Genomic DNA, 21,328 nt, shown 5'->3' with positions numbered 1-21,328 from the left:
CATATCTAAAGCATTCTCAAGAATCCTGGTGGGGGGGCCGCCTGGGTGGCTCAGTCGTTAAGCGTCTGCCTTCAGCTCAGGTCATGATCCCAGGGTCCTGGGATCGAGCCCCGCATCGGGCTCCCTGCTCCGCGGGAAGCCTGCTTCTCCCGCTTCCACTCCTCCTGCTTGTGTTCCCTCTCTCGCTGTGTCTCTCTCTGTCAAATAAATAAATAAAATCTTTAAAAAAAAAAAAAGAATCCTGGTGGGAAATGTTCAGGAAAGTTGACAACTGCCAGGACTCTGGGTGAATTTAACTTTTGCTTTACCGCACAGACATTTTCTGAATATCTTATGATAACTATGTATGCGTTTTGGGAAAAAGTGGCAATTGAGTTTAGCAGTTATCCCACTGAACTAAACATAGGATTACCATATGGCCCCGCAATTCCGCTCCCGAGTATCTACCCGAAAGAACTGGAAATAAATATTCAAACAAAAACTTGTACACGAAAGCTCATGGCAGCATTCGCAATAGCTACAATGTAGAAACAACTCGAATGTCCTCCAGTGGACAGATGGATTAGCAACTTGTGGTATATCCATGCCGTGGAATATTATTTGGCCACAAAAAGAGCAAAGTGCTGGTAGACACTGTGACAAAAGTGAACCTTGAAAACGGTATGCTCAGTGAAAGAAGCCCGATGCAAAAAGCCACAGAATGTAGCATTCCCTTTATATGAATTGTCCAGAATAGACAACTCCATACAGGCAGAAAAGTGGATTTGTGGTTGCCTAGGGCTAGGGGCGAGGGCTTCATGACTTCAGGGGTTTTTTTGGGGGGTGGGAGACAGTGATGAAAATATTCTGGAACCTAGGTTGTGGAGATGACTGTGTAACACTGTGAATATTCCAGAGTCACTGAATTGTGTGCACTTTAGAATGGGTAAAATGGTAAGTTTTATGTTATATGTATTTTTCTATAATAAAGAAGAAACGGTTGTTGGGAGTTACTGGAAAAACTCAGTTGGCTGTCTGTGCCCACGAGAGGCCTGAGGTCTTTGTCAGGTGACAGAGGTATCAAGTGCTGGGGGGACTGGGCAAAAGCCCCATTGGAAAAATGCATTTCTTCTAGTAATTTACCAAGCACCTCCTACCTGCCAGGCCGTGAGGCCACGGTAGTGGGCAAGGCCGGTCTCCTCTGATAGAGCCTCCAGCTGGAGGCCAGCCTGGGGAAGGCTGTGAGGTAGTTGAGTGGGCAGAGGTGAGGCCTGGGGGTGAAGCTATTAGTGTGAGGCTGAGCTGCGAACCCAGGTGCTTCGACCCTGGCCCTGACACTCTTCTCTGGGCTGTCTGCAGATCTCAAAGGAGAGGCCAGACAGACGCTCTGGGAGGCCGCCCCGAGTGCACGATGGGGGTTAGCAGCAAAACAAGCTGGGTGGCTCCGGAGCCCATTAAGGGATTAACAATTTTCCACAGATGATCCACAGAAAGGGCAGTCTGGACACAAATAATTGAGAAAGAGCCTGCTTTCCTAAAACCTGGGCATTCCAGTCTCCCTCCGCCGAAGTTCTCATGCTCCTGAGGATGGCAGAAATGGGGTTTTTTTTCCGTGGAGGGTAAGGAAGGAGAGGGGCCTTTTTCTGTCATCACGTGCAGGGGGCATGCCCTGACATCCCTCAGGACCCAGAAACCAGCCCCTGCTGTACCACCTCCCAGTGCACCCCGGGGGCTCAACCCATGCCCCAGGACTCACGAGAACTTTCTGGGTCATGCTTTAGAGCTGAGGGTTTTTGTGCCAAAATATAATAGAGATGCAAGCAGCCCGAGGGGGCCTCATCTGCTTCTCCCGCTGTTTCTCCAGGGAGGAAAGGCAAAGGCCTGCTCCAGGCCGAGGCCCTGAGATGTGGGCGGCTGCCTGCACAGGGTGGCCTGGTGCTCACTTCAGCCCCAAGAGAAGTCATCTTGCCCCCACGCACAACAGGGTGAAGCCCGCCCACCCTGCCCAGGCGGACCCCTGCGTCGGCACGCCTTTCATCTCGTGCCTCCCCCCACTCCCTTCTGTGCCCTTGACCACGTCTAGCCAAACCTGACCACACTGTCCTGGACCAGCTCCTGTCTTTTCCCACCTCCAGGCCCTGGTACCTCCTGTTTCCTCCCCTGGGCAAGGCACCCCCCCATCCCCAAAGCGCCACCTGTTGTAATCCTAGCCATCCTTCGTGTCTCATCTCAAATGCCACCTGAGCCCTTCCTCCCTGGTTGTGTCCTGGCCCTGGGGCTCTTCCCAGGGACCTGCAGCAGAGCCGTCTGCCAGATGTGGGCCTCACTGGTGCGACTCCCCGACCCTAGAAGAATCCAACAGAGCCCTGTGGCTTAGAGCAGAACTTAGGAGTTGTCGTACAGCCTGGGGTTCAGTCTGGACTCAAGGTGGGCAAATCCCTTTACCTCGCTGCACCTCCATTGTCCCATTTGTGACATGGAGATCATCATCCTAATAATGCAGTTGACCCTTGAACAACATGGCTTTGAACTGTGCGGGTCCACTTATATGTGGGTTTTTTCTGATACAGATAGTAGAGGACTGCAAATATATTTTCTCTTCCTTATGATTTTCTTTTTTTTTTTTAATTAAAGGTTTTTAAATTTATTTTTGAGAGAGCGCCCAGGAGTTGGGGGAGTGGGAGAGGGAGAAGCAGACTCCCCGCTGGGCAGGGAGCCCGATGCGGGGCTCGATCCCAGGACCCCGGGATCATGACCTGAGCCCAAGGCAGACGCTCAACAGACTGAGCCACCCAGGCGTCCTCCTTATGATTTTCTTAATGACGTTTTCTTTTCTCTAGCTTCCTTTATTGTAAGAAGATAGTAGAGAATTCATGTCACATACAAAATATGTGTTATCGACTGCTAGAGGTAAGGCTTCAGTCAACAGTAGGCTATTAGTAGTGACGTTCCTGGGGAGTCAAACTTGTACTTGAATTTTCGACCGTGCGGGAGGGCGTGGTCAGTGCCCCTCCCACCCCCACCCCCGGCATTGTTCAAGGGTCTATTATAATGTCCTACCACCCAGACTCCCTCTGAGGATTACATAAGATGTGTGCAAAGCAGGGCCGGGAACTGGGGTGGGCAGAAGGAGCTTTGTAGGGCACAAAATTTCAGGAGGTGCTCATGACGTCATGAAGGTGCCACCCTAGAAGAATGCCTGGGAGAGACTGCTGAGTGCATGGAACAAACACTCAGAAGCAGGTGCATAGAATACTTCAGTATTCGTACACCTGCTTACATGTGTGCGAGTGGGGGGTATATGTGTGCATGTATATAGTAGATAAGCACATATACATGTATATATATGTATGTTTGTAGGTGCGTAAAAATACCTAGAGTATCAGTGGTTTCAGAATCAGAATGGAAGCATTTTGCCATTATGCTCCTTAGTATTGACTTTTTTATACATTTACATTCCTCTTGCAATTAAAAATAACACATTAAGGACACCTGGGTGGCTCAGTTGGTTAAGCGTCTGCCTTCAGCTCAGGTCATGATCCCAGGGGCCTGGGATCAAGCCCAAGTCTGGCTCCCTGCTCAGCTGGGAGTCTGTTCCTCCCTCCCCTCTGCCCACCCCCCATTCGTGCTCTCTCTCCCTCTCTCTCTCAAATAAATACATAAAATTTAAAAAAAAAAAAGAAAAGAACACATTAAAAAATCCAGCGAAGAAATCGACTCAGGATGGACTTTGTGCTCTATCATTTACCTGCTGTATGACCTTGGCAAAGTGTCTCTGCCTCTCTGAGTCGGCCTTACCATATAAAGGGAATGATCATGGTTTAATTACCTCACAGGATATTATGGGGTTTAAATAAAAGAACACCCTGTCTTTCCAGGCTGTGATTTTTTCTTGTCGGGGTCCAGAGGTTGGAGGTGCTCGGCAAATAACTTGCTGAAATGAAATCTTATTTCCTTTTGGTGTGTGTTAGAAAATGTCCATACTAAAAAGTTTTCCAGCTCTCTCCAGGTCTTTTGAAGCAGGGTGGAGAAGGGACTCCAGGGGACAGCGGGGCACCGACCCTGTGCGAGGCCCAGTGAAGGCAGACACTCTACTAGTAAATGCAGTTGCGGGGGTGGGGTGTGTGTGTGTGGCTGGGAGCAGAGGAAATGTATTTGAGCAAAGATTTCTTGGTGATACCAATGCGTGGCGATGAGCAGTGGTGCCAGACTCCATCAGAGTGGTGGGCTTGGCTTGGATGAGACAGGAGGTACAAACAGGGCTAGTGGAAGGCCAAGGTAGCCCTCACCCCAGGGTCTGTGAAGGGAGGCGGCGCCACGCAAGGGCGTGGCTTTTGGTGCCATAACACCCAAGCCTCAAATCTTCTTGCTACCATTTCCTGCATGGGAGGCTTTAGGCAAGTTACTTATCCTCTCTGTGATTCGATGTCCCCACCCTCAAAATGGGAAGAGCATCGGAACAAAGCAAGCACTTCGTAAATGTCATCCACAGTGATGGTGACGGTCATGATATTGCTTGAGCAGGTGAAGGACAGAAGCACATCTGTGCATTGAGAAATCCCTCTCTTCACCGTGGGCAGGATGAATTATGGAGGAAGCAGGGCAGGGAGGTGCTTAAGGGACAAGAAGCCTGCTTAGTCATAAAGGAAAGGAGCAGGGTGGGAAGAGATGACAAACCTAACAGAGAGAAAATAGAGTGAACTTGGTAATTGATTAGATGTAGGGGCCAAGCACTGGGGTTGGGGGAGGAGTGAGGGGTAATAAGGAGTCGGGGGAGTGAAGACACAGTTCTGGAGCCTGGGAGAAGATTACGGTGGGTACAGATAAGCGTTCTGGAATGCAGCTGGGTTGGGCATGTTGAGTTTGAGGGACCATGGGAATCCAGGTTGGAATCCTGAAGGGATTTGGGTGTGGCCCTAGTTAAAGGTAAGTGATGTCAGTGTTCCTGTCACCTTTGAAATGGGTTCCTGATTTGGACGTCCTGAGGTCTTAGAACTGGTCGTTAAGATACACCGTCACAAGGATACCACAGCTGGTTTTTCCTAAAGATAATACAAGGAATTGTGCTTGCCTCTTACAAGTAAGGGTAGTATTTCCTCAAATATACTCCACCCTTGGGTGTTCTATGAAAAGAATATTCTGTAGGCAAATTTAGGAGGCATTCAGTTAAACAAACAAACAAAGTAAATGTTTCTTTATGCAGGACTTATCAGTGCCTCTCATCTGCTGATAGGTTTTGTGTACTCTGGAGAAGAACATGGAATGTAATATTTCTCAAACTTATCTTCCTGCAGAGCTGTTTATTTATTTGGCCAGGTACTCAGCCCTGAAAGCTAAGTGAGTATCTGGACCTGGGACAGTGGGTGGCAGAGGCCTCCAGGTTCTCATCTTAGAGCAGAGTTTCACAAACTTCACTGTGCATGTGTTAATATGGAGTTTGCATGTCTAACAAGCTCCTGTGTGATGCCCACAACGCTGGTCCACAGACCACGTATTGAGAAGGAAGGTCTTAGAGGACCCCCTTCCTCAACTGGCCAATGGCCACGGAGGACACCATGAGTTTTCAGACCAGAGTGGGCAGTTACAGCTTATCACCCCCATTACTAGGGGTCTCCCCCACCCACCCTGCCCCTCCACCCGAACAGTGGAAGCCCAAAAAGGCCATCAATAGGAAAGAGAAGGGCCCGGGTGACTCACTGCCTACATCTGAATGAGCAGTCCCTGAAACGACACGCTAACTGTCCCCAGACCCTGCGGAGGAACAGCGTGTGGGCAGATGGCACTGTGACCCCAGGTTGGCATTGGAGTGCCTGGCTGGGGATGATCTGCCAGGTCTTCCTAGAGGGGGTGTGTGTGTGTGTGTGTGTGTGTGTGTGTGTGTGTGTGTATGTGTGTGAAATACTGCTTTCAAAACAGACAAATCATCTTAATTAGATTGAACAGTCCTCCGATCCTTTATTTAGAATGGAATGTGAAGCCCAAGCTCTGCTTCCCTTTAACATGGGGACGGAGGGAACGAAAATAAACTTTGGTTTGACTGCGGCCGAGGAACCAAGGGAGGAGTCTGGGTTTCAAGCAGTGGTTGCCATTCGCCGGGAGAATGAAGGCTCCCGGGGGGACCCACACCACCTCCAGGATACCTGTCCCGCACCCTCACTTCTAAGACCACCTTCTGAGCCTCTGAAAGGCCCTTTGCCAAAAGGCCTAACTTTTTCAGAGTCAAGGTTTGGGTTGATGGAACCCTAGGTTAGGATCCCAGCTCTGCCATTTACCAGGTCCAGGACCTATGGGCGCTCAATACATGGTAGCTTTTGGCTTATTCAAGAGTCTGATGAGTAAGAATGAATGTGCTTTTTTCACACACGTTTGTTTTAGGGGCATGAGCGCTTTCCGATACTTAACCATTGAGAGCAGGGCTTTTGTTGGCTTCTCAAAACGCCCTGAGGGGGTAGGGAGGGACATTTCCAGAGGCTGAGACATGTCCAGGGCTGCACGTCCAGCGGACACTGGGACAATAGTAAATTACAGGTTGACATCCCTGGAGTCCTGAGTATGAGGAAAGTGATTTCTTAATGAACAGTGCCTTTGGGGCAAAATTCCTTTAGAACCAGCATGTTGGAGCAGGAAACGGGAAACCTTAAATGTCCCACATCTTGAGGTGGACTGGCCTCTGTTGGCCCCTGAGGCCATCTTGCTCTGGCCCTTACATAGCAGGGGGTAAGGAGGCTCAACCGTGAGAAAAGTGGAGAGGCCGTTCACTGTATCCCAGGGAGACAAGGGACTCTGACCTCCCCCGGGAAGGCGCTTGCTCTCCTGCCCTTTCTAATGGTCCATCTGGGGGAGGAGGGTCTGGTGACCAGATATTGACACCTGGGGGAGGACTGACGGACAGCCTGCATACTCCATGGTAGGCTAGTAGCTCTTAAGGACAACAACCTCCTTGCTGGGTCTTTAACCCATCACTGAAGTCTTCCCACATGCTCCAAACTAGACAGCAGTTTGTGGGTGAGCCAACTGAGGTCCCAGAGCAGGGAAGTGACTTTATGGTTGTCATACATCAAGATGGGGTCTGAACTCAGCTCAGAACCCTGGTGCTTTGCGCCGTGCCACCATGGGAGTCCCCCTTTCCTTTTCTCTGTGTCTAAGTGTGACAGCTCAGTGTCCATGGCTCCTCCCTCCTCGCCCCTGCTCCCAAACTCACCCAGAAACGCTGTCTCTCCTGGCACCTCTGACATTATTCAGTTTACACCTCATGCTGCTTTCTGTGACAGGTCCCATCCCCCTGGGAGAAACCAGGGGACTTTTTAAATGTCTTTTGATACATTTGGTTCTCCGGGTAACACTGAGTATATTGTTCCTTTCCCGTCTGGTGAAAGACAGTGGCATCTGGGCTTCTGGACTTATCTCCTAGGCTTGCTGAAGGATCATTGTATTTCCTCTTCTCGTGAAAACATCTGACCCTCCTAGTGGCTTAGATAACAGGTGGTCCCCAGTGGCTGCTTTCTCCAGGGGGCTTCTGGTCCCCAAAGGGGAAGGGCCTTGTACTGGCTCAGTGCGATCAAAATGCTCCTAAAATTGTCTCAAAGTACTCTAGGGAGAGAGGTGACTTTTTCTGTTCGCTCTTGTTAACAAAGGATTCGCAGGTTGTAGAGTAGAATGGAAGGGCTGGAAAGTTAATCGTAGTAACATGGGCTAGAGATTGCTAGTTGCCTGGCCAATATCCATTCTCTCCTGCTTCCTCACCCAAAGAACCCTAATCGCTGAGGGCAGGACTGTGGCCAGCTATAGGACTATTTTCTTCAATGTCCCTTGTACATATGTGACTGAATGCTGGCCAATGAGATGCAAGTAGAACTTGTTGAGCAATTCTTCCAGAATGTCTTCATTAAAGAATGATCCCCGAGGAGGGCCCTTTTTTTTGGTCCTTACTTCCTTCTTCCTGGGGCACAGATGTGATGGCAGGAGCATCGGATCCACTTTAGGTCATGAGGTGACCGTGGGGATGGAAACAACACACTAGGAATGGAAGGATACAATGACGGAAGGAGCCTGGGTCCCTGATGACCACAGAGCCACTGTGCCAACACTGGACTGCTTACCTCTGGATTTCTGTCGTGCATATAGGAATAACCCAGTATATATTTCTGTTATTTGGGGTTTTCTATTACATGCATTTGGATCTAATCCTTATTGATATGTAACACTTAAAAGTGGATGGCATTCCAATAATGTGAAAATATGTATGCAGAAGGTTATTCGTTGCTGCATTATTTGTAATTGCAAAATATTGGAACCAATCTAAATACGAAGAGATTGGCTGAATCATTGTGGTGCTGTCCACCCAATGGAGTTCTACGCAGCTGTAAAAAAAAGAATGAGGGGGAAATCTAGGGGCTTACGTGGGGGTGATTTCCAGGACCTGTAGCTCAAGCAGGATGCTACCTTTTGTGATGGAAAGGAGGGGGAAAAGAAAATATTTGTACAAAGCCCCAGAAACAACTGCTAGAAGGATAAAACAGAAACGAATGAGATTGGTTAGTTCCAGGAAGTGGGTAGGAATGGAGTTGAAAAAAGAAAGAATGGGAACAAGTAAAGCCTCTCTAATATATTTTTTGGTTCAGTTCTGACTTTGGGAACCATGACAATAATTTCATGCACTCAAAAAAAAAAAAAAAAGGAGTAAAATCATCAAGGTTGGCAGAAAATCTTAAAATGAGATCCAAGTAAAAACAAATGAACTGAACTATATCTCAAATGAAACAGTCAACCACACTGAAAGGAAGGGTCGGGGAGAGCAGAGCCCAGTGATTTGGGAACACGGTCGTTTGGATGAAAGACCAAAGAGCTCAGTGTGAGTCTTCAGCTCTTGAGAGTTGGCTCCTTTTTTTGCAGCTGTATAGGTTAGCGATTCTGAAAATACTTACTGAGTATTCTGAGATTGAGCAAATAAGGAAATGCATTGTGCATACATAGTGGGAGCCAGGTTTCTTGCTGACAGAGAAGGGAGTAACATGTATGGAGAGTGGAAGGATCTGATGAGCTCTGCCCTGCTGGGTTGGAATTGGGAGTATCAATTTATATATACACACAATGTAAATTACATATATACTAGACCATATTTACATATACATGTGTATGGTAGATATATGCTTGTATATATATATACTGTATAAATACATAAATATTTTTATATGTAGATATTTATATTTACATAGATATTACTTGCATAAATATAGATAAATATAAATGTAGATATACTCATATATATATGTAAGTGTAAGATAAATACTGAAAACAAATATTGTGTGTCTATATCTATCCATCTGTTGATGAGAAAGAGAGAAATATGGTAACATGTTTACATTTGGGGCAGCTGGGTGAAGGGTTTACGGGAATTCTTGGTACAGTCCTTGCAATTTTTCTGTAAATTTAGAAGTATGTCAAAATAAAAACATGAAAAGAAAGAAACCAAAGTGGACGGCTTGTTAGAGTTGATTGTGAGGCTTGAACCCAGTCCGTCTGGCCCCAGTTGGTGTTCTTTCTTGCCCTGCAGCCTTCTTACCATTTAGTGTGGATCTACGGAGGAACTTGGGTTAAGGTCAACGCTGGGCAAATGGGTTTCCTAAACCCTTTTTCATTCACCTACGGGATGGGTTTCTGACATGGGTACAGGGAGAAGGAAAAGAGAAGGAGGAGGTGCCCTCTGTGAGGGGATGGCTGCTGGACGCCTAGATGAGGAGGCATCTGTCTGGGTCCTGGTGGGGTCAAGGGCAGGGGGCTGGCCCAGTCTTTGACGGTGGCTATGTTCTCTCATCTTCCTCACTTAACCCACTGCTCCTCCTGTCTTCCCTAGACACGTGCAGGAAGACTTCTTCAGTGTAATATATCCCCCGCCCCATTTATTCTCTCCCTGTATCTTGGAGGGGGCTATTTCTCTCGTACCCTTCTTGCACTCCAAAATGTTGCTTCTCCAGAGCTTCATGAATGCTGAATTCAACGGTAATTTGCAATGGCCAGGGAAAGAAAAGAACGAGCTTCTTCCATCTTCTGCCATCCTGCCCCTAATTATTAGTTTGTAAGTAAGTGTCAGCGCACCTACCTTTGAAGCATACGTGATTAGGACTTTGGCAACAGTGTTAGGCAGAGAACCGGGCTCAGAACTTCACTCTGACCCCGTTATACCTCGGTTCTCTGCCTGCCGAAGGGGCATGATGATGGCTTTGAGGATAGAACGAGATAAGCATGTAGATGCTTATTTATCAGAGTTCTCCACAAATGTTAGATGCTAGTTGTCATCCAAGCAGAGCGCATGGGTGTGATTTTGGGCAGCAATGCAAAGCATGAGCCATTGAGAAGGCCACCCTGCTTTCTCCAACCCAGACCCACCTTGCCTGAAGTGGCAGTTAACCTGGGGGTGCATTTGACAGCTTTGGGGGCCCTCCTGCTAAAGACATAGGTTCCATCCACCTGGCGATCAGCCTTCCCCAACTCTCCCACATGGCATACGACTGGGGGCTCCCTGCCCCGGCCCCGGTGTGTGTCGCTGAAGCCTCCAACTTCCCTGCACGCAGAGCAGCATCGCTGCCCTGTAATAATATTCTGGAAAGCATCTTCGCCCACCACCTCTCTTTGGTTAGTGCAAGGTGGCAGCAGTTTGTGGGTGTGGGGGAAAGTCGTCTGCTTTTCGAGGTGGTGGGGCAGGGGGAAGAAGCACCAGGCTTTTAGAAACTGCATGCAGGTCTCCCTGCAAATACTGTCCTAAGGAATCCTGTTACTGTGCTAAGGCTATGGGGACAACTCAGGGGGCTTGCCATATAAGAACGCTCCAGAACATAATTGTTTGAAGTGATAAAAGCTTTTTATCCTTTTGGGGAGGTAAAATTGTATGTAGTTTCAGCGGGACCTCTTATGTCAAACTTCGCAACAAAAATTCACTCTCTGTTACCCGCCTTAGAGGAAAATATTCACAGCTATTATATCGACCAATTTTCTCCTTCTTCTTGTGTGTGTGTGTGTGTGTGCATGCGCATCTGAACATTTTGGACAGTGTCTTTAAGTAGTATGTTTATGTGTTGGCCAGTGAGGCATATCCAGTGTCTTTCTTGAGCTATAATTCACATGAATTGTAATTCATCTATTTAAAATGTACAGTGTTGGGGCACCTGGGGGGCTCAGTTGGTTAAGCATCTGCCTTCAGCTCAGGTCATGATCCCAGGGTCCTGGGATCGAGCCCCGCATCGGGCTCCCTGCTCGGCGGGAAGCCTGCTTCTCCCTCTCCCTCTGCCGCTCCCCCCTCTCTGTCTCTTTGTCAAATAAATAAATAATCTTAAAAAAATGAAATGTACAGTGTTCAGTTTACAGAGTTGTGCAATCATCACCACTATCAATTTTAGAACATTTCATCGCTCCAAAAAGGAACCCTGACCCCTTTAGCAGGCACTCTGTATTTCTTCCCAGCTGGAACAACCCGGGGAAACCAGTTTCTGTTTTTATCGATTTGCCTATTCTGAATATTTCACATGAACGGGATCATACAATAGGTAATCTTTTATCACTTAGCACATTTTCAAGGTTCATCCACATCACGGCACATATCAATACTTCCATCCTTTTCATGGCTAAATAGCATTCCATTGTATGGATAGACCCCATGTTGTGTATCCACTCATCGGGTGATGGACATTTGGGTTGTTTCCACTTTTTGCCTGTTACAAATAATGTTGCTTTTGAAGATTCATGTACGAGCTGTTCTGTGATGTGAGCTTTCCTCTGTCTTGAGTGTATATCTAGGAATGCAATTCTGGGTCATATAAAAATGATGTTTAACTTTTTGAATAACTCGGTCTGTTTTTCAAAGGGGTTGCACCATTCCCACCAACAGCGTACGAAGGTTACAGTTTCTCCACATCCTGTTACCCCAACACTTGTTATTCTTCGACTCTTTGATGACGGTTGTCTTCACGGATGTGAAGAGGAATCTCGTCATGGATTTGATTTGCAACTCTCTGGTGACCAATCATGTTGAGCGTCTTTTCACGTGTTTACCGGCCATTTGTATATTGTCTTTGGAGAAATGTCTATTCAGATCCTTTGCCCATTTTTAAATTGGGTTATTTTTCTTTCATTTATTGAGTTATACTAGTTTTTAAAAAATATATTCTGGATACAATTCCCTTATCAGATATGTAATTTGCAAATATTACCCCCTCCATTCTATGGGTTCTCTATCTACTTTGTTGATGGTGTCCTTATAGTTGAACAGACTTACCTTTTGATGGAGTCAAATTTTTAAATTTTTTTCTTCTGTTACTTGTGTTTTTGGAGTTATATCTAAGAAGGCTTCACCATACCCCAAGTCATGAAGATTTATGTTTATATTATCTTCTAAGAATTGTATAGTTTTAGCTCTATAATTAAGTCTCTGGTACATTTTGAGTTAATTTTTGTGTATGGAATAAGAAAGGGATCCAACTTTATTCTTCTGTAGGTCAAAAGCCAGTTGTTTCTGTTTTGAAAAATAGAGAAATTGTTCCATGGCGTTTGGTAAGGAGTGCTGCCCTGACATCCCCAAGTGTCCCCTCTTTCACTCTGGCTCTTCCCGGGGACCTCCCAGACATTCCCATGACTCACAAACTGACCTGTCCACGCCTGGCACAGAGTAGGAGGCTTCAGGACCCTCCGAGCTCTGACGCCAGGGACGTCCCAGCTGTTAAATATTTCGAATGTCACACCTACGTGCTGATGTGTGTTAGGACACGTTCTCGGGGTTGGAGATACTCGTATCAGTTCAGAGAGGTCCTATAACCTGCCCTTAATACTCCTGTATTGTACCTCAAGGGGGTGTTGCTGGAGCAAAGAGAAATACCAGTGTTCTGTACCTGTCACGCCAGTGAGGACCAGAACGAGAGTGGACCCTGACTCAGAATATTCTCAGCAGCTGCTTGAAAGTCTATGAGTCAAAGATCTTAGAGGCAGCAAGATGAGGCGATTCCACTGAGGTTTCTCCACAGGCAACCTGGTAGCCCATCTTGGGCTCCCATCACCAGGTCCCATCTGAGGTCCTCCCATCTGGGAGGGACTGCCTGATTCTCCCTTTGCAGAATGAGTTGGACCATCCACGATTTTGTAGGATGGAAGGGGCTTCTTTCTTGGAAGGGTTGAAGAGCCGAGACAGCTTCCTTAGAAGCTCCTAGTTGACAGATGAGTCTACCCTAGCAGCAGGTGTCTCCTACTCCCCGGTCACAGCTCGCTGCTGATGGAGAGGGACACTGCCCACCCATCGGATCGACTCTGCCTCTGCCCTCCCTCCTGTCCCATTCTTCTACTGCCCTTCTGCTCAGCCCCTCTCTCCTGCAGTGTCTTTGTCCCACATTTCTGGATAATTATATTTTTTGGCAGTGGCCCTTCTGCGTGCTGTGGAGCAAGCGGTCGAGCCTATGGCCTTTTCCCAAGTACTATTTCCAGCCAGGCCGTGCCATCCTGTTCTTCTGCTGTATTCCAGGACACAAAAGGTCAGGAGCCTTGCCAGGAGGACAGACCCTGGTGTGGAGACCTTGTGGACAATAAAGGAGCATCTTAGGAAAATCAGTGAGAGCATGTGACAGGGACCCCCCAGTCCCACTGACTGATCTCAAAAAGAGTCCCGGCATCACCTTAATATTTGGGTGCTCGGAGGGCCTGGCATCTATTTGGGGGTGCTCAGGTATGGCAGAGAGAGGACACAGGACAACTAAAAATGGAAATGACTGTTGCCTTCAAACCATATTCTCTGGCTGACTTTGCATAGAAAAGCATGACGACAAGTCCCTGTCACGGGGCAAAGCTGAACAAAGGTAATTCTAGTGCCCCAGTAACTCTTTTAGAATGATGACACTTTAGTGCTCGCTTCGGCAGTACGTATACTCCCATATAATGATTACACTTTATAATTGTATTTAAACTTATATCTGATAATTATTAAAATATTTTTATAAAATGATATTTATAATTGGGTATTTAATCATTCTTATTTTATAAAATACTTGCAAATTTTATACTTGCCTAATGATCTGAAAGGAAACTGGGATAAGCCTAATTTTATCACCGAATTCCAAAGCAGCCAGGCACTCAGTGACTGTTTACTGAGTGCTCAGTAATAGAAGGCCCTGGGATGCACCCAGCACCAAGAGAATCCCCGGGCCAAAGATGCATCCTTCAGCTCAGGTTCAAGTGTAAGAGGGGAAGAGAGGTAGAGGGACGATGAAGAGAAGGGCAGGGGGTGCCAAGTTTTAAAGTTCTACTGACTTCTTTAAGCAAAACACCGGTCCCTAGGAGCTCCCCCAGTCCAACCCCCCATTCTTTTGTCCTTTGCCACCCACCCAAGACAATGGGATGCAGCTCTTGTCAATCCCATGTCCCCAAGTTTCGTGGGTCACATCCGCAGACCTCCACGGTACACGGAAGTATCCCAGGACATATCAAGGCCATAGGACCCATGAGGGTCTTTTGAAGAAAAACTACTTTTAGAATAAGCCAAACAGGGGAATATCATGGGGTAAGATACAAGCTCCTAAATAAGATAAAAAATGAGCCGTAAGAGAAGGCACACTCTGGAGCTCCACTTTGGGTCTGACCTCAGATTCCCCAGGTGTACTCTCACTCAGCTCTTTTCCTAGGGATGATACTCAGGTGGGGAAGCTCCAGGACGTGGTCAGATGGACTCTGCTGGGCCAGGAAGGGCTGAGGTGGTCTGTCTTTGATTTTGGCCTTTGGGCAGTGGCCAACTTGCAAGCCTGGCCTTTAGTGAACTGACTGACTGCTCTCCCTTCTCACGTGCATCCCAAACCTCTTCGCAGATCTTCCCTCTCCCCTCGGGCAGCCTTCCCGTCTGCCCTTTCTATGATGGTAGCACCCTGACTTTCTTCAAGGAAGACTTTCGTCTTCCTGCCACACCCCTGGCCGCTGTGATTGGCCTAGCAATGAACACATGGCCAAGTTGAACCAATCAGAGTTCTTCCTTGGGATTTTACAACTGAAACTAACCAGCAGAAACCATTTCTTTCCCTTTGGATCACCAGCATTAAGGCCATGGGCACAGAGTCAATGGTCACTGTGTACCTGCCACCTGGGGAAGTCTGTGAAAAAGGTCAACACAGAAGCAGACACCGAAATAAAGAAAAAAAAAAAGAAGAAAGAAAGTACTGATGCTTTCAAGTCCTTGGTCTTTGTGAAGATTAGATGACTTAATCCAGGTGCTTAGCTCATAGTATCTGATCAATAAATACTAGCTATTATTATTATTTCTTCCGCTCTTGGCTTCCCCAGTTACATGAACCAATAAAAATGTTTTTAGAAAAGACTGTTGAGCTGGGTTTCTGTCTCTGGCACCCAGGCACTCAGATGCTCAGGATATCAGGAACGTCTTTTCTTAGAAAGGAAAAAAGGCGCTAAATTAGATCACAGAGATGTGTCAATGACTGTAGTAACCAGGCTCCAAGATGGCCCCAGTGATCTCTGCATCTTGGTATTCATGCCTTATAGTAGCCCCCTCCCATACTGAAGAGGGCTGGCTAGTGTAACTTCAGTAGGATATTGCAGAAACGATACAGTGTGACTTCTGAAGCTGGGTCAAAAAGGACTGTGCCTTCTGTCTCGCTCGCTCTGGGGTCACTTTCTCTGGGGGCAGACGGCTGCCATATTGTGGTCACTCAAGCAGCTCTGTGGACAGATTCACATGGCAAGGACCTGAGCACTGCTGCCTACAGCTGTGTGAGTAAACCATCTTGGAATTGGATGCTCAGACCCAGCCAAGCTTCCAGACAACTCCAGCCAGCCCTGACATCTTGACTGTAACCCCACGAGAAACCTCAAGCCAGAACTAGCCAGCTAAGCTGCTCTTGAAATCCTGAAGCACGGGACGTGTAAGAGAATGACTGCTTGTTGTCTCATACCACTCTCTTTTGGGAGGATTTGTTATATAGCCATAGACAGCGAATACAGAGCCATCATGTTGACTCGCCCCTCTGTCCATGAGATGCACCCGAGTTTAGTGGGGATCAGCTATGAGACATGCTGTTAGAAATCAGCTACTTAATGTAGTCCCACATTTCCAGTTACATATATCCCCCATTCCACGAAATATCTGGAAGGGCTTGTGGGCAGAGGCTGTGGCCATGAGGAGCCCAAAGGGACAGCCAACCTTGAACATGTTTAAAGGTGGAGGAAGGAGCACAATATGTCTTCATTCCTGGTAAATTCATCCTCACGTAGATGCCTGGCACCTTCTCCCTTGACCTCTCTCATTCCTTCCTTTCCTCCTCTTTGCTACACCCTCCCTCCCTCATCCTCCATCCTGCTTATCCCATGGAGGTCCAAGTCTCAGAGACTGTTTCTGTCTCCATTCTGGAAGGGCCACAGGTCTTCCTGGAGAGCGTATGGACCAGTGCTTCTCACACTTGAATATGCACACACATCTCCTGGAGAATCCTAGGAAGATGCAGATTCCAATTCAGTGGAGCTGGGTGGGGCCTGAGCATCTGCATTTCTAACAAGCTCCCAGTTTGCTGCTGCTGCAGGGTGCACATGCTGAGTAGCAAGATCTGGAAGGAGGACTAGCCTTTCTTTCACTAATATGGATGGTCAGATGGTCGCTTACAGCAAGGCACCAGTGTGTAACTGTACCGAGAGCCCCTTTCCACCAGGACCGAAGGTGAGAAGGAATTGAACGAGTGGACAGAGATCCTCATCCTGTCCTGTACTTACTTTAAAAATTTAATTTAAAGGCATCAGATTCGAGGTGGTGCCTGTGACACAGCCACTTACATGCCCTTGAGCTTCATTGACTTCGTGGTGGAAATGGCAGGTTGCAGCGGGAGGTGGTACGCTGGGGTTGCATAGGATCTCGGTCCCTCCAAGACAGGGTCAGGCCCGAGTGGATCAGGTAAGCAGGTGGGGCAGGAGCAAAGTGGTGTCACAGCCGATGAGCACTCCACCCCAAATCCCGTTGCATGAGCAAGTGGTAGATGGGGTCAGAATGCTGACTCTATGCCTATTGGCCTCATTGAGCCAGTGGCTGAGTTTGGGTTTACCTACCTATAAAATGGGGGCAATCATGCCCATCGCCTAGGGTTGTGGTTGTCATCATTAATACAAAAAATATTTGTAATTTATCAGGTACTATTATGCACGAGGCAAATCCTCATGCATGGCACACTGTTCCGAAGTGCAAAGGAACTCATTTTATCCTCTCAACTCAACGGTCTATGAGGGAGGGAAAAAGATAATGATTCTTTCTGTTTTATGAGGGAGCAAAGCTCAGAGAGGTGCAGTCAGTAGCTCAAGGTCACACAGTTAGGGAGCACTGGAGCTGGGATTTGAACCAAGGCAATTGGATTGCAGAGCCCACCCTCTGGACCACCACACTCGAGATGCATGGCCCCGCCCATACAGGTACTGGGGATATCTGCAGGTGTCAATGAATGAATGAATGAATGTTGTGAGATCCAGAGAAGTTGCTTTCTGTCTGTCCTCTCTCTCTCTCTGTCTCATGCATTTTAGTTGTTTACAAACAAAACAGCTTTCTGAAGAGCTAACACATTCCCAGGATTCAAAAGGAGCAAATGGATAGAGACTGAAAAATATCCCTCCTGTCCTTGACCCCCAGCTGCCTGGGTCCTTTCCCTGAGGCAACTACGCCAGCTCCTTGTACAAACCAATGTATATTACCCTTTTAATCCAGACAGCAGTATAGCATATGGAATGTTCTGCCTGGTACCAGAAGAGTCTCTTTAGCTGACCTTCTCTTTAAGCCTTAATTTCTTCATCAGTTCCCCCCCCACCCCCCGCCCCGAGATGGGGGTTGTGAGCATGAGCTGAAATTCATGGAAAGTGGTTAGCATGGTTAATGGTTAGGCCTATCAAATAGTAAGCACTCAACTCCATTTTATTTGTTTTATTTTATTTTATTTTTTGAAATAGGGTAAAGGAAATAGGAGGTGATATGACCTCTACTCCGGCCACTGATGCCAACGCCTGGCTCTTGAAGGCGACGGGACTTCCTGTTGGTGTTTGTATACAGATAATGAGCCATTCCCCCAAAGACAAGAAAGGAAGAAAGAAGGAGCAAAGAAAAATATGGACAAAGAAAACTTCAAAGCCACTCTAAAAAATAAAAACTGAGGCCCCCCCCCCCCCGCCCAACTAAGCAGGCCACATTCCCCATGGAAGCCCTCACCAGCACTGAGGTCAACACCATCTGGCTTCAGATGCTTTTCCTCAACACCCCAGCGTCAAGTCAAGCAAAGTGGGGTGGGAAGAGAGAAATAAATTGGGTTGGTTCACACAGAGCCTCCAGATTCCGTGCAACAGTGAGAAATAATGTACAAAGCCCAGAAAACACAGCTCTGTTGAGTCTGGGCCTCTTGGTCCCAAGGTGTGAGGAAAAGGGAGCAGGGCGTTCATCCTGTTAAATTCATGGAGCTACACATTCTGGGGGCCCAGGGGGAGCCCCAAGAGGCCGGGCCAGTCTGCTGGACAACCAGGTGGCCTGCCAGGCTGCCGTGGGCCTCCCCACGCTGGGCCTCAGCCTGGCAAGAATGTCCTGGGCCCACAATATGAGCATGAGGTGCCTGTCTCCTGCTATCATTAATTCATTTCTCTCCTCCTGGCCATCAAAATCCCATTTGAAAAAAAAAACAAAACCCATAACGTTAAAATAATAGTAACGTCATTTTAATCTACACACATTTTTATCACTGTTCAAAAGATTTTTTCAAATTACCTCTGGAAACTCCCGCTATCTAATAATTATCAGGAAAAAAAGAGAGAGGAAAGAGAGAGAGAGCACTGCAAAAAAAAAAAAAAAAAAAAGAGCCCACAAGAGGCAGGGAAGCTCTGCTTTGTCAGGGAGAAGAAAATAAAGAGAAATCAGCCCAGCTTCAAAGGGCGCATTTCCATAATTGCCCTGTAACTTTAGCAAAATAAATCTGAGCGGCTGAGAAAAGCACAATCTCTCAGATGAGTGCACTCCAAAGGCCCCGGAGGGCTGCGGGCCCACTTGTTAGCGGGCTAGAGCAGTGGGAGAATGCAGGACTGCTACCAACACAGAAGCCACGAAATCACAGCCTTCTCGTCCTAGACGGCCGGCCCGAGTGAGACCTTACCCTGCCTTTGTCTCCATCCTGCTCCCTGACACGGGACACACACCCACGCGCCCCCACACGTGCACCCACACATCCACACCCGCACCCACACGCGCACACTCACTCAGCCATGCACACACATGCACCCCCACGCACTCACATGCACCCCCACACACCCGCACACACACACTCCCATGCACACCCACGCACCCACACGCACACGCCCACGCTCACCCACACATCCACACCCGCACCCACACGTGCGTGTGCACACTCACACAGACTCACCCATGCACACCCATGCACCCCCACACCTACATGCACCCACGCGCACCCGCGCACACTCACACGCACGCACACACACTCACATGCACACCCATGCCCCCACGCTCACCCACACGTGCACCCACACATCCACACCCGCACCCACATGCACACACTCACACACACCCATGCACACACACGCACCCCCCACACCCACATAGCTACATGTACTCACATGCACCCACGCACACTCACACACACGCACCCCCACAGCTACATGCACCCACATTCACCCATGCACACACATGCACCCACACACCTACATGCACCCACATGCACACCCGCACCCGCACACACTCACACACACACATTTATGTGCAGCAAGGACTGGCAGCAGTTAAGAGGTGGCAATTACTATAAGCCAAACCACAGGAGTCAGGCTTTCATCTGTGAGAACATTCCAGTAACCTGCTCCTGATATAAATATCCAGGGAGAAAGGCCCCAACTTTCCAGACACACGTCCTCTTTGGAGGTGACTCTGTCTCTCCCTCTGGAGACAGTCCCACCCCCAGCGGTTCAGGGAGCCCAAACCTACTTTTCTTTTCTTCCTCTTTTTTTTTAAGATTTTATTTATTTTATTTGAGAGAGAGAAACAGCATGAGAGGGGAGAGGGTCAGAGGGAGAAGCAGGCTCCCCGCTGAGCTGGGAGCCCGATGTGGGACTCGATCCCGGGACTCCAGGATCATGACCTGAGCCGAAGGCAGCCGCTTAACCAACTGAGCCACCCAGGCGCCCCCAAACCTACTTTTCTATTTCCCAGGCTGGCAAACTTTCCTGCTTATGCTCTCTCACCCCCAGGGCCCCCTGCCAGGGCCGAGAGTTTTAAAGAACAAAAAGCAGCCCCACTTAGCATCCTTCTTTAAGGTTTCCCACCTCAAAGCTGTGCTTTTTTTCAGGGAGAAAATCCGCTACTCTAATTGCCCCCGACACCCCCTCTCCCCTTCTTGGTTTCTCAACAGAGGCATGATTGACATTTGGGACCCCGTAATTCTCTGCTGTTGGGGCTGGCCTGTGTCTATGGGACAGCATCCCAGGTGTCAGCCGCATTCCTGGTCTCCACCCAAGAGATGCCAGCATCCTACCCAGTCGTGACAGTGGAAAATGTCTCCAGACGTTGTCATATGTCCTGGGAGTGGGGGGGCTTGCCCAGCGGAGAAACACTGCTCTATCTTAGGACCTGGGTACTCACCCTTCCACCCTCAGGAGGACATGCCTTGTGGGGTTTTCCATGCAAACAATCAGGATGGTCTTTGGAGGGGCTGGGGCCTCTGCTGGGAGGGAAAGAGGAGCTCCACATAAGCTAGGTTGGCCGTGCAGTAGACGGACATTTTCAGTGTGGTCACGTTGGCTGGCTGGATCTGATGACAATGGCTAATCAGGATCAGAAGAGGTTATGGGCACCCTCCATTTATGCCCAATACGAGACAACCTCGGATTGGAAGAAATTCATCTAATGCAATCCCCTCTATCTTGCAGACGGGGAAGGTGGAGCCCCGAGTCAGGATGACACTTGCCTCCACTCAAGTTGGAGGTAGCTCTAGCCACAGACACAATCTGTCCACACCTGCAGTTGCCCTTTTGCATCTGGTAGAGGCAGAGGGCACATGCAGCCAGGAGTTCCAGGATACAGAATGTTTCTAGAAGGACATGAATAATTGGGCCCAAAGCCAGAGTTCCTGATGGAGAGTCCCAGCATATCCTGGACATCCAATTCCTATCCAAGCATTCCATCCCTGTTGCTTACCTTCCAAAACTCAGGCCTGAGACCAGGGACCCTCCAGGGGGGCCAGGAGACCACCAGCCCTGCAGGCAGGTGAGGCCCTGCCCTCTCCTCACTCCTCACCTGGGGCAGGTGAGCAGCTGGAGCACCCTTTCCTCTCGGGGAAGCCTCTGCCTCATTAGCTTT

The sequence above is a fragment of the Leptonychotes weddellii genome, chromosome 16 (genome assembly GCF_054177405.1).
Source record: "Leptonychotes weddellii isolate Sample4059 chromosome 16, ASM5417740v2, whole genome shotgun sequence".
NCBI classification, from domain to species: domain Eukaryota; kingdom Metazoa; phylum Chordata; class Mammalia; order Carnivora; family Phocidae; genus Leptonychotes; species Leptonychotes weddellii.
Note: the sequence above shows the minus strand (reverse complement) of the source record.